The 18,377-nt window shown below is 42.9% G+C and overlaps 1 pseudogene; it reads right to left on the bottom strand.

Moving 5' to 3' along the window:
- Window positions 1–16,102: 16,102 nt before the first annotated feature.
- LOC115941510 (small nucleolar RNA U3) lies at window positions 16,103–16,209 on the bottom strand (annotated as a pseudogene).
- Window positions 16,210–18,377: the final 2,168 nt, after the last annotated feature.

The following is an 18,377-nucleotide window of genomic DNA, read 5'->3' on the forward strand; positions in this document are numbered from 1 at the left end:
AAATAATTTTTCTGTCTTTTTTAATAAAGATTTTATTTATTTATTTGATAGAGAGAGCAAGCACAAGCAGTGGGAGATGGAGAAACAGGCTCCCCACTGAGTAGGGAGCTGAACATAGGGCTCGATCCCAGGACCCCAGGGTCACAACCTGAGCCAAAGGCAGATGTTTAACCGACTAAGCCACCCAGCACCCAGGCGCCCCGCTATCTTTTTTGGGGGGGTTTCAAAGTCATATAGTTGAAATTGAGTAACTTGAATATGTGGGATGCAACCCCAGGGTATGTAACGGCCACCCCTCAAAACCCCGGGGCAGCAGCTCTTTCTGCCCCCGGGTCCTGTCCCCGGACTTTAATAAGCCACCATTTTGCACCAAAGATGTCTCAAGAATTCTTTCTTGGTCATCGGCTCTGGACTCCACCCCACTGAACCTCACCTATATTCCAAAACCCCATCACTTTCACTTAATTCACCACACTCAGGAATACCTAGTTACTCTCTGGGAGACGGACACATTTTCTACACTTGAGAATCTCCTTCAGTATGAACAGAAATATAATCAGAGACATTATAATACAGGGAGATAAGAACTATGACAGTGGGTAGGACAAGATGGTAGGGAAATCCAAAAAAAGAAAAAAGAGAGATTCAAGGAAGGCTGCTGGGAAGAGAGGGTATCTGAGGTAGGCTTTGAAGGATGAATAGAAGCTTGCCTTGGGGCAGATGGGTTGAATGGCCTGGAATACAAGTTCAAATTAGGAGCCCTGAACCCTTGTCTTGACTCTGCTTCTGACTTGCTTTGTAACTTTGGGTAACTCTCTGTCCCTTTGTGGGCCTCCGTTTGTACAATGGGGACATTAAGGGGGAATTCCTTTGCCTGCTCACTAGTTTTTTGCCCTGGCTTTCTAGGGAGAGTTTTATCTTGTCTCATTGCTTTCTTTTGAGATACAAAACTGGGATAACAGGATGACAGAGACTGGGGGGAAAGGTGGGAAGGAAAAAGAAAAGCAAAGCTGTGGGAAAGGGCCTAGGGGGACAGTTTTTGATGGAAGTGACAAGTTTGCTGAGTGAGTGAGAGGCAGCAGTGTGGGGTGAGAGGATTAGTAAAAACAGGAAATTCTAAAGATGTTGACATGGATTGGAGACCCTTTGATGTCTTTCAAGAACTGTAAGTATTAGAGTCATTTTTAAATTACTTTTGGGAGTTGGACTATTGTTCTTGGACTTGATACATTTTAATTAATTTCTAATAGGTTAAAATGCATTAAGTTCAAAATCCCAGAGAATAAAAGGATATAGGTTTCCTTCCCATTTCTGCCCCCAGCACCCTTCAATCAACTTCTGCTCCCAGGGGCACCTGGGTGGCTCAGTTGGTTAAGCGACTGCCTTCGGCTCAGGTCATGGTCCCAGGGTCCTGGGATCGAGCCCCGCATCGGGCTCCCTGCTCAGTGGGAAGCCTGCTTCTCCCTCTCCTACTCCCCCTGCTTGTGTTCCCTCTCTGGCTGTCTCTCTCTCTCTCTCTCTGTCAATTAAATAAATAAATAAAATCTTTTTAAAAATATATTCGTTGCATATACATATGTATATGTATGTACGTATGTATATGTATATATGACCTCCCCATTCCGAACACAAATGATAGGGTACTGTGCATACTGTTCTGAAATGTGCTTTTTTGTTTTTTTTAACTCAACAACATGATGTGGAGATCAGTCCCTAGCTGCCTCCTTGTTTGTTAATAGCTACATAGTATTACATCAAAGCAGGAGTAGCTTGAAGTTGTCCATTCAGTATCCTGTAGCTGAATATTTACTTTGTTTTCAAACATTTGTCCTTTACACTATAGTTCTTGAATGTGACATTGAAGGCTAAGCCTGAGCCACATAGGGCCCTGGGATTTATTTGGGTCATGGGGGTATTTGGGCTCAATAGTATCTTTGAAAGATACCGACTCATTCTCTGGGTCAAGCTCTTCCCACCACCCTTTCCCTTGGTTCTACCCACCCTACCCTCTGGGCCCAGAGTGGCAGCCTCAGCCCCTTCACCATGATCTGCTCTCTGAAGTCCTCACAACCCCTTCTGCTCCATAAAAATCTTCCTGGCCCGATTCCCTTGATTCCAGCCAAGAGTCTACCACCAGGAGCTTTGGGCTGAAAAGCAGGGGATAGAGATTCTGAATAGACTGTAAATATTTATTAATCAATCCTTGAACTTGCCTGGGGCCTCCCTGCTTATTTTCCCTGCTTGTCTGGTTTTCTGTGGATTTTATTCTCCCTTTCTGTCAAAGGAATTGTCTGGGTCTCTGTCAGTGGGGTGGGGGGGTGGAGGGGGTGGTGGGCAGGACCTTACTTGTGAGCCTTAAAAAAAATGTGCCTTCTTGTAGGAGAAGAAACGCTTCCACCTTGATTGGAGTTGCATGGAATTGTTATTTAGAGATCATCTAGTGCAGTAAGTTTACAGAGGAGGAAACAAGCATGGATGAGGGAGAAGTGCTTACCCAAGGTAATGGAATGAGTGAGTGGAAGGGACACAGGGCAAACGCTTGAGGCTTCTTCTGCCAGTTCTTACCTCTTCACCCTCTTCTCTAAGACTTCAAACTCTGTCAACCTTTATTCTCTCAAAATCTAGTATATAAAGGTAACAGAATCGCAGTATATTCATACAATGGACTACTACTTGGCAAGAGAAAGGCATAAACTATAATACCTGCAAAAAATATGGATGAGCCTCAAAATATGATGCTGAACAGAAGAAACCAGATGCCAAAGAATACATATCATATGATTCCATTAGTCTGAACTTCTAGAACAGGCAAAAGTAGTATATATAATATATACTGAAAGAAGGCAGATCAGTAGCTGCCTGTGCATGGGTGGAAGGACTGACTACAAAGGGGAGCAAAGGAACTTTCTGGAGTGATAGAAGTGCTCTATATTTTGATTGTGAGAGTAGTTACATGGTGTCAAAGTTCATTACACCTCAACAAAGTTGGTTTAAAAAGAAAAAAAAAGAAGCAACATTGAAATTTTAAAAAGCTAGTGACTAGGGGCGCCTGGGTGGCTCAGTTGGTTAAGCTTGTGCCTTCCACTCAGGTCATGATCTCTAGGTCCTGGGATCAAGCCCTGTGTTGAGCTCCCTGCTCAGCAGGGAGTCTGCTCCTCCCTCTCCCTCAGCCCCTCTGCCCCTGTCTCTCTGTCCCTCTGCCTCTCTCCCCTACTCATGCTCTCTCTCTTCCTCCCTCTTAAATAAATAAATAAAATCTTAGAAGAAAAAGAAAAAGCTAGTGACTAATATCTCTTTGCTGTATATCCGGGTGATTTATTGGCTCGACAGATTTAATATTTCTTTTGCAGGGCCTTCAAAGCTTTCATTTCTGTCCTCAAGAAAGAAAAACTATTTGTACAAGTAATAACAATCATGGCTAATGTTTATTGATTGCTCTCAATGTTCCAGGTGGTAATCTAAGAATTTTTCAAGTAATATTTCTTTCTTTTTTTTAAAAGGTCTGTATTTTATTTTATTTTTTATTTTAATTAATTTATTTTTTAGAGAGGGAGGTGGGGGGAGGGGCTGAGGGAGAGGGAGAGAGAGAATCTCAAGCAGACTCTCCACCCAGTGCCAAGCACAATGTGGGCCCAACACTGGCCCAATCGATCCCAAGACCCTGAGATCATGACCTGAGCTGAAATCAAAAGTCTGCTGCCCAACTGACTGCACCACCTGGGTGCCCTGAGCCCATCTAGCTCTTAAGCACTATATGGCATTGACAATCAACATGACTCAAGAGTGATAGCAAAGCCCTTTTGCCTAGGATCCCTTCCTCACTGGTACCAGAAATTCCACTATTATTGCTTCTTCCCTCACAGTTAAGCATTGACCTTTTTAGATGCCTCCTAAAATACAACTAGTTGGGGTGCCTGGGTGGCTCAGTCTGTTAAGTGTCTGGTTCTTGATCTCAGCTCAGGTCTTGATCTCAGGGTCATGAGTTCAAGCCCCACATTGGGCTCCATGTTGCCCATGGAGCCTACTTTAAAAAAAAGAAAATAAACTAAAATACAGCTAGTTAAGAGAGCAGGACACTAAATCCCTACACATCTGATCGAATGGGTTTTTCACTGCACCCTCTACTGAATGGACTGAAAGAGAAACACAGATTGGGAGGTAGGGAATGGGGGCGGGGGCAGGGCATTGAAGGGGATTAACAGAGAGGTAAGAGGTTGGAGCCAGATGTCCCAATTTTCGTGGGCTGGCCCTGTTCAACCTCACATCAATGGGGCCTTCTGGAAATACAACCTTATGGCCAACTGGCGCTGGTTCTCAGCCCAGAACTCTGGGGATAGGGAGCTAAGTGGGTGAAAGGAGACAGGAGAGGCTCTTTGGAATGATGCTGGGAGTAACTCAGGTGCCTCCTTCGGAGCCAGGGTATCCTTAGGGAAAGGCAGGTGGGACAAAGGGCATGACATGAATCCCCTGACAAGGAAGTCAGCCTTACTCTTTCACCTTGAGGTGGTTGTATTCTATCCACCTGAAGTCCATTTTTAAAAATTAAAATGTATTTTAAATGATGCAGCAATTTACATAAATATTGTATAAAATCCAAACAAATTTTTTAACTTTAAAAAGTTATAAATATAAAATTCAAAAAATCAAGATAAAGTCAAGGTCCCTTGACCGTCACTCGTCCAATTCAAGAGACCTTCCACCATGCCCCTAATTTGGAGTATATCCTCTCTTTTTTCTACATGACATATATATATGTATATATATATATATACATATACACACATATAGGAAGTGTATTGTTTCATAGGGCTTGTTTTACTTCTAGTTTTAGAATTATGCTTTACATTTTTTTGTTTACTTACTTAATTACAGGGACATAGTTCAAAATTCCAAAGGTTCAATAGGGAATCCAGTTGTCCTTCCTTCCCCAGTTCACAACCATCTGGTCTCCTCCCTGGAGGCAACCACCAATTCTAGTGTCCTGTTACTCCTTCCAGAGGTATTCTATGCAGTTAAAATCCAATGCATATATATAGATATACACACACAAACACATATATTACATATGTATTACATTATATAATGTATGCATATATACATTATATATTACATTATATATTATATTATATTGAATATATACTGAATATATATTCTATATATATATGTATTTTTCACACAAATGGGGACACTGTTCTGCACCTTGTTTTTTTCACCTTACAGTATATCTTGCAGACCTTTCCTCATCAGTATGGAGAACAGCCTCATTCGTTCTTACACGTGCATAGTATCCCATTGTATGTATACCTGACATTTCTCCAGTCCCCTATGGAAAGAAAGGTTGTTCTCAATATTTTATTTCTACAAATAATGCTGCAATCGATATATTTATTTATTTATTATTTATTTTTTAAAGATTTTATTTATTTATTTATTTGAGAGAGAGAGAGAGAGAGAAACAGCATGAGAGGGGATAGGGTCAGAGGGAGAAGCAGGCTCCCTGCTGAGCCGGGAGCCAGATGTGGGACTTGATCCCAGGACTCTGGGATCATGACCTGAGCTGAAGGCAGTCGCTTAACCAACTGAGCCACCCAGGTGCCCTATTTTTATTTTTTAAAAAGATTTTATTTATCAGCGAGAGAGAGAGAGCACAAGCAGGGGGAGCGGCAAACAGAGGGAGAAGCAGGCTCCTTGCTTCTGTCGATGCAGGACTCGACCCCAGGACCCTGGGATCATGACCTGAGCCGAAGGCAGACGCTTAACTGACTGAGCCACCCAGGCATCCCTGATATATTTTTTTAAAGATTTTATTTATTTATTTGTCAGAGAGAGAGAGGCAGGCAGAGGGAGAAGCAAGTTCCCCACTGAGCAAGGAGCCCGATGTGGGACTTGATCCCAGGACTCCTGGGATCATGACCTGAGCCGAAGGCAGACGCTCAACCGACTGAGCCACCCAGGCATCCCTGCAATTGATATTTTTATCCATTACTTTGCATATTTATTTGTAAGATGAATATTTTTTGAGAGAGAGAGAGAGAGAGAGATAGCAAGCACATAGTGGGGGCGGGGGCAGAGGGGGAGGGAGAGAATCCCAAGCAGACTCCCCACCGAGTGCAGAGCCTGATGCAGGGCTCAATCTCACAACCCTGAGATCATGACTCCAGCCAAAATCAAGAGTCAGACACCCAACCAACTGAGCCACTCAGGCCCCCCAAGATGAGTATCTATTACTGGGGATTAGTAAGGTGAGGTTATTTTAAAAGTTTAAATAGTATTTTAAGTGTTTTTTGATGTTACCAAATAGCTTCTAGAATGTACTGATTTTTACTGCTTATAGGTTTGTTCATTTCTACATAAACATGTCATATTATGTACTCTGTCCTGAACACTCATATTTTTCACTCAGCAATATGATTTGGAGTTCTACCTATGTCAATACACATAGACACATAGACCCACCTCATTAAAAAAAATACCATCCTACTGTTTCCTGTTGTATGGCTGCAGATAGCTTATTTAACTGTAGATAGCTTATTGATGGACATTTTGGTGGTTTCCAATTTTTTTGCTGCCACAGACAATGCTACAATGACTATTCTTGTGTGAATAAAATAGATTCAGAGAAATGACTTGCAAGAGTGATAGGTATACATATTTTGAATTTCAATAGATGCTGTCAAATTGTTCTCCCAAAACTTGCCGGTTTAAACTTCCACCAATGGTGCATGAGAGCTTTAGATTTACATCTAGAAGTGGCCTATGTGCTTCCTCCTGAATCAAAGCTTAAAGTCCCAGTTATCACTGGGATCATCCAGGCCCTGAGCTCCCCTCCGCAGAATGTGAGTGGACAAGCTGAGTGTTGGGAAGGATGAACACAGACTAGGGGCAGTCTGTCCCCCATTAGCCAGGTGGTCACCCAGGTAACACAACCCTCTCCAAAGAAAAGGCAAGGCTACTTTGGGAGAGAGTGAGCTCCTCATCATTACAAGTGTCTGAGTGGAGGTTTGGTATCAACAAATGCGCAGAGTGTTTATTCTGTGCCAGATTTGGTGCTGGGTGTCTTGACTCAGAGATGCGTCAGACCCATTTCCTGTCTTCCCAGAGCTTGATAATCATGGAGAAAATAGACAAGTAAACCATGATAATTCTGTCTACTAAGTATTGAGTTGGACTTCCTTTTCTTTCTTTTTTTTTTTTTTATTATTTATTTATTTGACAGAGAGATAGAGCCAGAGAGCACAAGAGAGAGAATGGCAGAGGGAGAGGGAGAAGCAGGCTCCCCACTTGAGCAGGGAGCCCGATGCGGGGCTCGATCCCAGGACCCTGGGATCATGACCTGAGCCGAAGGCAGACGCTTAACCATCTGAGCCACCCAGGCACCCTGGACTTCCTTTTCTGACAATATCTGGTACTTCCTGCTACATAACACATGGAAATGCCAGAAACAAAAACAACCAAACATCCTTTTAAATGCACAACTGAACCGCAACAGTTCAAGTTTTAACAGACATTTGGGGAGATGAAGACTTGGACTTACATGAAGTTTGGGGTTAGAACTGAGACCCTTGAAGGGCTACACCCACAGTGTAAGATTATACTAGAAGAAAACAAACTTCTGACTACTAGCAAAGGAGACAAACAAGATATATGTCCATCTTGACCTGGTCTTTGGGTGGGGAAAAGAAACAATCTCCCAAGAATTTGAAACCACATGCCTGCCCTCGACGAGTGTGGGGTTCATATTTATATCACCTGCATGGCTGGGAATCCCCAAGGCTGAGAAAATTAACATAAAAGGAGACCTATTCCAAAACCATCTCTCAGATGCCTAGCTGAAACAAATGCAAATCCTCTTTGGATCTCCCCCACACCCAGTTGCAGGCTACACAGAATTCCTATATATAAAGCTCTTCCAAACATTAGCTAATAATCCACAAGGAAACAATCCACCATGGGTAAGATCCAGTAGACACAACGACGGCCAAAATCTTCAGATACCAGAATTATCAGATAGTGATTATTAAGTGCAGTTTAGAGGCAGCTGCTAAGTGCTTTGGGAGTATAAAGAACTGACTCCCGGATGGAACCAAAGTCTTCAAAGAGATGGAAACTTGGAGAATGGGCCTTGAAAGATAAGTAGGACTTTGCCAAGTGAGGACTTTGCCAAGAGAGGACTTTGGGGTAGCCAGTGGGGTGTACAAAGTAAAATGTACCAAGGAAATGACTATTGATTATTTAGTTTCTCAAGTGCAGATAGGGCAGAAAAGTGTGGGATGAGGCAAGGGAAGTAGGTAGAGAGATAGATCGTGCTGGTCCTTGCAAGCCATCCTAAGGAAAGCCAGTGAAGGGTTTTAAGTGAAGAGTTAGTGATATTCATTTGTTCATTTGTGCATTCATTCATTCATTCAACAATGGGCATCAGGCATGAAGAATGGGTCGTAGACTGGAGAGTAGAACGCAGCAGGAGATGAGTCAGGAGACTATGGCAGACGTCTAGGTGAGATATGCTGGTGGCTTAGGCCAGGGTGGTGGCAGTGAAGATGGAGAAGAATAGGTTGATTTGACTGATGTTTAGGTCAAAGCTTGAAGGTGAATTGTCTACAAGGGATGGGGAAATAGGAGGTGTCAAGGCTGATTCCCAGGTTTTTGGCTGAGCAACTGAAAGACGGGTGGTGCCATTCACGGAGATAAGGAATTAAGGAGGAAAAGTGAGTTGTTAAAAGAAGATCATGAGCTCAGTTTTAGATATTTGGAGTTTAAAGTGGCAATATCTAGTTTGACACAAATTTCTGAGTATCAATAAGTGAAACCTCAGCTGGAAATAAAGATCTGAGAGTCACCAAAATATAAGTGGCAATTAAAGCCAGGGACGTATATGAGAGTCTTTTGGGAGGCTGATTTCCATCTCCGGTTGTATTGGTTAGGAACTTTTTTTTAAAGATTTTATTTATCTAGGGGATGCCTGGGTGACTCAGTCGGTTAAGCATCTGCCTTCAGCTCAGGCCCTCATCCCAGGGTCCTGGGATTGAGCCCAGCATCGGGCTCCCTGCTCAGAGGGGAGTCTGCTTCTCCCTCTGCCTCTGCTGCTCCCCCTGCTTCTGCGCTCTCTCTCTCTGTCTCTATTTCACTTATTTATCTATTTATTTATCTATCTATTTGTCAGAGAGAGAGAGCACAAGCAGGGGGAGCGGCAGGCAGAGGGAGAAGCAGGCTTCCTGAAGAGCAGGGAGCCTGATGCGGGGCTCAAACCCAGGACCCTGGGATCGTGACCTGAGCCAAAGGCAGACGCTTAACCCCCTGAGCCACCCAGGTGTCCCTGGTTAGGACCTTTTGATTACAGGTACCTAAAGACCCAACTCAAACTGGATTAAACTCGAAAAGAAGTTGGGTTGAAATGTTTAGCAATAATTGCCTTCAGGCAAGGCTTCATCCAGTGTCTCAAATAATGGAACTAAGATCCAGTCTTTTCTGATTTTTCTAAAACACTTCCTAGGAGTTGCCTTAATTCTTGACAGGCTCTCTCTTTGTGACCACATGCTAGTGTAGGGAAATGGCTCTCCCTTGGCACACTGGTGACCTTGCATGTATTCATTCACGTAGGCCACACGGGCAAAGGTTTGAGAAGCTTATCTGAGTCTTGGCAGACTGCCTTGTGACTCTCCCAGAACATGAGAAGATGTGAGGCTTGTAAGACTGAGGCCATCTTCTACTTGCTTTCCTCTCTGCCCTGGGAGGCTATCATGAGACAGATTCTTTACTGCTTCCCAGGTTCTGAGGAGCTAATGGAACTTTGTGCCCCACCCTATTCAGAATGGAGCTGCAGAATATACAACCTGTGAATTGCAGTCTAGAACTGGCTCCTCAACAACAGGGTGCCCACCACTTGTGTTGTAATTGCCCAGCCCCTTTTGATTCAGTGTCATCCTTTTTGGTGTGTGGAACAAAGATCATCAGGAGCTGGCTTACTCTTCTTGCTGTGTATGTGAGTAATAAACTACTTAAACTGAAAAGTGGCTCATTGTACCTTTACCAGTAGAATTAGTTAGGCCTTGGCTTTATCTTGCTTGTACATATAAACTACCAGCTGCTTCTAGGTCTGGGTGCTTCCAAGCTCAAACCTGGCAGAAAAGAAAATGCCCATTTCCCCATGGCTCAATTCAAAATTTCAGAATTGAAGGGTTTGGTTGTTTTTTGTTTTGTTTTTTGTTTTTTGTTTTTTTTAGCTCTTATTGACCTGATTTGGGTCATTTGCTCATCCCTGAACCAATCATTTGGAATGCATTGGTTAGTTTGAGCCATTTAGAGCCCAATCCTGGAAATGGGGTTGAGGTCAATCCCATTCAAACCACATGGCTGAGAATTCAGGGTCCTGTTAGGAAGGGGAAAGGAAAGGTGGAAAGGAGGTCAGAAAGCAGCAAGCAAAGCCCACTATCCCTGTTTCCTTTGCCAGAGCAGGGAAGTCTGTGCGTATTTGGAGGAAGGGCATGAGGGGTCTGAATGCATAGTTGTGGAGGGTATATGGCTCCAGAGGCAGGAGAGGGATTCAGAAATAGGAAGCTGAGCAAGAGGAAGCTGATCTTTAGCCTTCAGGCTGTAGGTCTAGTTTATATCTTGGTCTTGTTTTCCTAACAGGATGGCTTTTGCAATGGTGGGCATTTGTGGGTAGGGGACAGGAAGGAAATTGAGAGAGCTGGAGGCAAAGAGTCCCGGAAATCTGTGTTCAGGGCATTATGAAGGTCAGATTTCCAGTTCCCTTTGGGCCCTTCCCACACTTGGGGGCAAGGGATGAGGATGGAGCTGGTGTGGGTCTCCTTTTAGGTCTTCCCAGACACCCAACTCAGGAACAAGAGGCCGCTGGTATAGGAGACAGGTGATGAGCACCCTGGTCTCTGGACCCAGTGCCGCCACTGACTTGCCAGGTGATCCTGGGGCAGGAGCTGCTCGTCTCTGAAATTTCGTTTCCTTGTCTGTACAGTGAACTAGATTGGGCCTTTCCTACTTTTTCCATCTTAAGGACACTTTCAATTATTTTTCCCTACTTGCCGCTGCCTTCCACTCACCCGATTTATTGAGCTGTTATTCTTCATTTTTAAGTTTTTAGTTCATTTTCTGGTGAAAAATCTGCACAAACATAGAGCAAGCCAGTGCTATATCTTTAATTCTTCTTTTTGCTTTTATAACAACCCTGTTTTTTTCACTCTGTTCTTATGTGTCTTTTGCTGATTTTCTTGAGTTCTTTTTTTTTTTTTTAAGATTTTATTTATTTATTTGACAGAGAGAGAGAGCGCACAAGCAGGGGGAGTGGCAGGCAGAGGGAGAGGGAGAAGCAGGCTCCCCGCTGAGCAGGGGGAACCCGATGTGGGGCTCGATCCCAGGACCCCAGGATCATGACCTGAGCTGAAGGCAGTCACTTAACCAACTGAGTCACCCAGGTGCCCTGATTTTCTTGAGTTCTTTCCTTCTCATCCAGGCTGTATCTTGCAAATCTCTGTTTGGTTGATTTCTCTTTGCATGATCCAAGGAATTGTAAATTTTATCAAAGTCTGTTTTGCTATCGCAGAAATAGGTTCAAGTCTGAGGACAAAGACAATTGTCTGGTGTGTTCCTGTACATTTTGGTTAGATTTTCTCGAATTTCTGGCTTAGGTACTCTTTCCTTCCCAGGGTAATGGACCTCTATGATCATTTGTTTCTGCGGGAACAGTTAGTATGTCATGAACGTCCTTGCCTGGCTGGTTACGTGTGTCCTCCATAATAGTGGCTGCTCATCAGGCCACCAGGAAGGAAAAAGCCCTCAGTCATGTTTAAATATTTTATATACTCGTCAATCTGAGATTGTTGTTCTATGTTTCTGTCCCTCAAATTTGTGTTAATGAAAGTCTCATAACACCTCTTGAATCCACCATCTTCTTTCCCCTTTTGGTTGGCAGCACCCTCTCACTGGTCTCCTTGCTACCACCCTGGCTTCTTCCAATCCATTCTCCACTTAGTGGCCAGAGGGAAATTTTTGCAATCTTAATTGTGATCACATTTCAATTCTACTTGAAACTCCACAGTGGACTTCCCATTGTTCTTAGAATAAAAATCCAACTTAGCATCATGGTTCACAAAGGCCGTTTGACCCTTGCATACTGCTCTAGTCTCACCTCTTGCTCATTTCACTCCACATTGGCCTCCCTTGTTGCAAACTCAATCCCCTCCTCACCATACACACCATTTACCATTGCCAGTTCTTTATGTCAGTGGTTTTTTTCTCATCTTTTAGGTCTCCCCTTAAATATTACTTCCTCAAACAGGCTTTCCTTGACTACCCCATCTAGTCAATACTAGGTCCTCTGTCATTCATTGTCATTGCTCCTCATCTGTTGCCCTCATAGGTCTAATCGTAACCTCTAATTATTTTGTCTGACTACTTCTATTTTGTATGACTCCCTTCTAGACTATAAGCTCCCATACAGGAGGGATTGTGTCTATCTTTCTCACCACCATTATTGGTGGGCATTTGCCTTTTTCTTCCCATTCAGCATCCAAACACCCTTTGCCTTCACTCAAATGATTTCACCCAGCTGCCTTCAGGGTGTGCTGTCCTAAGACAAACATAGAAAATTCGTCATCTGATTTCTCACAGATCCTTTTCTCTTGCTGTCATACACACAGCCAAGATGCAGGCATGGGACCCAATCTTAATCAATCTTAGGCTCTTTCCAAGAACTTTGAATCATAAATGACGGGATGCAAGACCATTAAAAACTAGTTAATGTTCACTCATTCCATTGGTGGTACCTAGTTGACCTGACACGTAGCTCCTGCTACCCAGACCCTGTGTTGTTTACCTGGTTCCTGACCATTCCAAGTCTGGTTCCCCAGTCATCTCTTTGGCCCTGTGAGCTCCCTCAGAGCCTCCTAGTTAACTTCTTCAGTGTTAAAGATGGCCAGAATCAGTTTGCTGTTTGGAATAAAAGAAACGTATTGGATAGACTGTATCTCCACAGACTAGCACAGGACCTGGTGAAGGTAGGTGTTCAATAAATGTACCCAGGCGTGTGGCTTAAAGCTGGTTGCTTAATATCACAGAGCCTCAATTTCTTCCTCCTGCCCACATATCATCTGGGATCTCTGACTTCTCAGGACAGAAATCATCTTGCTTGCTCCTTTATTATCTCCCTCCTTTCAATTCTCTACACCTCCTTCTCAGCTACAACAACAAAGCAACTCAACCCAACTCAACCCAAATTCCTCTCGTTTTCTCAGGAAGAGCTGTTTAACTACAATGTCTGGACCTAATATTCAGATCCTGGTTATGTTGTTTACTAGCTGTGTGACCTTAAACAAATTAATAAACTTATTTTGCCTCAGTTCCCTCATACGCAGGTGGTGATGGGGAAATTATAGTAGCTATAATAGTATATAGAGATAATGAGATAAAACACATAAAGCACTTAAAATGATGCTTAGCACATAGTAAGCACTCAATACTTGCTAGCTATTATTACTATTTTCTTTTTTTTAAAGATTTTATTTATGTATTTGAGAGAGACAGAGCACGAGCAGGGGGAGCAGCAGGCAGAGGGAGAAGCAGGCTCCCCACTGAGGGGGGAACCCAACTTAGGGCTGGGTCCCAGGACCCTGGGTTTATGACCTGAGCTGAAGGCAGATGCTTAACCGACTGAGCCACCCAGGCACCCCTATTTTCATCTTTTTGTTGCATAAGCTACTGAATACCTATGCTTTCAGGGTAATGTTCTTCAAAGTACAGTTCCTGAACCACCAGCATCAGAATAAACTGTTAAGATAGATGAAGAGTGCAGGTTCCTGGGCTCCTTCCTGGATCTAGCAAATCACAGTTTCTAGAGTAGAGCTAGGAAATTTACATTTGAAAAATATATCTCCCAAATGATTGGTCATTTTTTAAAAAGATATTGAGACATAACACACATACGATAAAATTCACCCATTTAATGTATATAGCTCAGTGGTCCTGGTACATTCACAGAATTGTACAATCTGATTTTAGAACATTTTCATCATCCTGAAAAGAAATCCTATACTCATTAACAGTCATTTCCTATTCCCTATCCCCCCAGCCACCTCAGCCTTGGACAACCACTAGTCTGCTTTCTGGCTCTATAGATTTGTCTATTCTGGACATTTCGCATAAATGGAATTATAAAATATGTGGGCTTCTGTGTTTGGCTTGTTTTACTTAGCATGTTTTCAAGGTTCATCTATGTTGTAGCATGTATGAATACTTTTTAAATTTTACCCAGGTATAGTCCATTGAATAGATAGACCACATTTTGTTTATCCATTCATAACAAGCAGAATGGATATTTGTCTTGTTTCCACTTTTTAGGTATTATAAATAATAACTATGAACAAGCTATGGACAGTCATGTGCAAGTTTTTGTGTGGATATATGTTTCATTTCTCTTGAATATTAACTAGGAGTGGAATTGCTGGGTCACATGGCAACTCTAGGTTTAACATACCGAGGAACTGCCAAACCTTCTTCCAAAGTGCCTACAGCATTTTACATTCCCATCATGAGGGTTCCAATTTCTCCGCTTCCTTACCAATGCTTGTGATTATCTGCCTTTTATTATAGCCACCCCCATGGGTGAGAAGTAATATCTCATTGTGGTTTTGATTTGTATTTTCCTAATAACTAATACTGTTGGGCATTTTTCACATCCTTATTGGCCATTTTTGTCTCTTTTTGGAGCTATGTCTATTCCAATCCTTTGCCTACTTTTTTAAGGCTTTTATTTTGAAGTAATCTCTACATCCAATGTGGGGCTCAAACTTACAACTCTGAGATCAAGAGTCACATACTCCATCAACTAGGCACCCCATCCTTTGCCCATTTTTTTTTTTAAGATTTTATTTATTTATTTGACAGAGACACAGCGAGAGAGGGAACACAAGCAGGGGGAGTGGGAGAGGGAGAAGCAGGCTTCCTGCCGAGCAGGGAGCCTGATGAGGGGCTTGATCCCAGGACCCTGGGATCATGACCTGACCCAAAGGCAGACACTTAACAACTGAGCCAACCAAGTGCCCCTCCTTTGCCCATTTTTAAAAATGATTTATTTATTTATTTATGAGAGAGAGTGTGCATGAGCAGGGGTAGGGTCAGAGGGAGAGGGAGAGAAATCCTCAAGCAGACTCCCGTTGAGCACAGAACCTGACTCAGGGCTCTATCCCAGGACCCCAAGATCATGACCCAAGCGGAAATCAAGAGTCAGCCGCTCAACCAACTGAGCCACGCAGGTGCCCCCTCTGCGTGTTTTTAATTGGATTCTTTATCTTCTATTATTGAGTTATAAAAGTTCTCCATATATTCTGAATGAAAGTCCCTAATCAGATATATGATTTGGAGATATTTTCTCCCATTCTGTGGGTTGTCTTTTTACTTCTTGATGGTTTCCTTTGGAGCACAAGTTTTTAATTTTGATGAGATCCAATTTCTTTCTTTCTTTCGTTGCCTGTGCTTTTTGTGTTGTATCTAAAAAACCATTGCCTAACTCAAGGTCATGGAGATTTACTCCTAGGTTTTCTTCTAGGCATCTCATAGTTTTAGGTCTAATATTTAAGTCTATGATCCATTCAAACTCATATTTAAGAAGTCTACCTATAATGGCTTTTCCCAAAGACAATCCTCACCCTAAGAAGATTTTTTTTTGAATATTCATCATAGCTTTATTCACAATGGCTAAAACCTGGAAACTACACAGATATCCATTAATAGGTGAATGTACAGACAGGATATATCCATACAGAGGAATACTACTTAGCAATAAAAAAGCCTGAACTAGTGATACCTGTAGTAATATGGATAGATTTAAGAATCCTTAAGCTGCACAAAGGAATGTAGGCATAAGAGTTCCTTTAATGTTGTTAAAAATGCAAGCCCACCTATAGTGCTGGTGGTTGCCTGGGGCTCAGGGTGGAGGCAGAGATAGACTGCAAAGGGACACAAGGGAAGTTGTGAGGTAGAGGAAATGCCCTGTGTCTTGAATGGAGCAGTAGTTTCATTTGTATGTATGCTGTGAAAATGCATTTAATTGTATAGTTTATTTTTTTTAATTTTTATTTTTTTGAGAAAGCACTCAGACTGCATCCTCTCCCGCTTACTCCTCCAAAGGAGGAGAAGAATGATCATCGATGGCAATTTGTAGTTGTGGGAACAACACCTACAGCCGGCTTCATGGGGTGCCTGGGTGGCTCAGTCGTTAAGCGTCTGCCTTTGGCTCAGGTCATGATCCCAGGGTCCTGGGATCCAGCCGGCATCTGGCTCCCTGCTCTGCAGGAGGCCTGCTTCTCCCTTTCCCACTCCCTCTGCTTGTGTTCCCTCTCTCGCTGTCAAATAAAAAATATATATATTTTTTAAAGATTTAATTATTTATTTGACAGAGAGACACATCTCTTCAACTACTCAAGTCTCATAAAGGCGGGGGTGGGGGGAATTTTGTCACTGCAATATTCCCCAACACCCAGTATAGGACCAGGGGATATAGTAATCTTTTAAAAATATACACTTGACTACGTCACTTTTTGGTTTAAAATCCTCCAATGGTACTTGGATTACACTTTGAATAAAGTCCAAATTCCCAACCATGGCAAACAGGTCCCTACCTGATTGGCCACTATCTGCCTCTCCACCCATACCTTCTACTACTCTCTCCACTTGGAACATACTTGTTTTCTTTCCCAAACACATCTTGCTGTTTCCTGAATCTGTCTGTTTCTTCCACTTGTCAGCTCTGATTAGTTTCTCATCCTTTGGGTCTCAGCTCAAATGTTTCCTCTTCCCAGAGCCTTCCCTGACCGCCCTGTCCTGTGTTACCAACATACTTCCACCATCTTTTTTTTTTTTTTTTTTTAAGATTTTATTTATTTGAGAGAGAGAGCGGGTGAGCACACAAGCGGGAGGAGGGGTAGAGGGAGAGGGAGAAGCAGATTCCCTGATGAGCAGGGAGCCAAGGCGGGGCTCCATCCCAGGACCCAGGGATCACAACCTGAGTGGAAGGCAGCTGCTTAACCGATTGAGCCCCCAAGAACCCCCCACCAAGTTATTCTTGATCATACAACCTGTTCCATCTTATTCACAGACGTGAAATTTCCTTATATATTTAATATTAATTATTATAGCTAACACTTAAATACCATAAGCACTTTTCATACATTAACTAAGTGGTGTGCTACTTAATGCTTATCAATAAGCTCTCCAAAGTCCAAAACTCTGATTTGTAGTGCTTGCTGATTTCTGTGTGTAAACACTCTCCTCAGGGAGGGTTTTCAAGCTATCAAACTGACGTCAGTGAACACCAGTTTGGGAATTGACGTGCAGTAGCACACCATTATACAGTATTTGCCATAGTAATATAGTAGTGATAAATAACCTCAAGAGCACAGATAAAACAAAAATGTAGTAAAATAATTAGGAAGTAATTTGCATATTTATTACCTTGTTTTAATATTGTAAGTCTATATAATTTAATTCTTGATAATTGTGTTTATTTTTTTATTTTTAAGATTTTATTTATTTATTTGACAGAGAGAGACACAGCAAGAGAGGGAACACAAGCAGGGGGAGTGGGAGAGGGAGAAGCAGGCTTCCCGCGGAGCAGGGAGCCCGATGCGGGGCTCGATCCCAGGAACCTGGGATCATGACCTGAGCCCAAGGCAGACGCTTAGGCGCCCGGATAATTGTGTTTAAAAGCGACCTGCAAAATTTCTAAGCATTCCTCAATCATTTCTAGAGAGTCCATAGGGACGGGCGGGCTAACAACCAGCATATTTTTCAGATGAGGAACCTGAGGCACAGAAAGGTTGGCTGCAGACCAAATAAATCTGTCTACTACTCCAAAATGTATTTTCAGAACCCAATATAGTGCCTGGCATATTATTTGACAGAGAGCGAGAGAGCACAAGCAGGGGGAGCGGCAGAGGGAGAGGGAGAAGCAGGCTCTCCACTGAGCAGGTAGCCCCATGTGGGACTCGATTCCAGGACCCTAGGATCACGACCCCAGCGGAAGACAGACGCTTAACCGCTTAAGCCACCACTGAGCCACCGAGGCGCCGCATAAATAAATCTTAAAAAAAAAACCACCAACAAAAAAAACCCTTTAAAAACAAAAGGGAAACATCCTAACATTAAAAGCATTTACACAACTGCTCGCTTCCGCAGCACATATACTAAAAAAAAAAGGCATTTACACAAGAGTGAAATTAACAACTCTTCAAAACTTGCTCACTACCCTAGGAAGATACGCCTTCACTAGTCCACTTTCGGCCTCACCCAGCGCTTTTACAATATACCTGCTATCTTAGGACACTCCGCCCAACCCTATGCCGGCTCTACATCGCCCCGCCCCGTCTTAC

The sequence above is a fragment of the Leptonychotes weddellii genome, chromosome 10 (assembly GCF_054177405.1).
Source record: "Leptonychotes weddellii isolate Sample4059 chromosome 10, ASM5417740v2, whole genome shotgun sequence".
Lineage (NCBI taxonomy): Eukaryota > Metazoa > Chordata > Mammalia > Carnivora > Phocidae > Leptonychotes > Leptonychotes weddellii.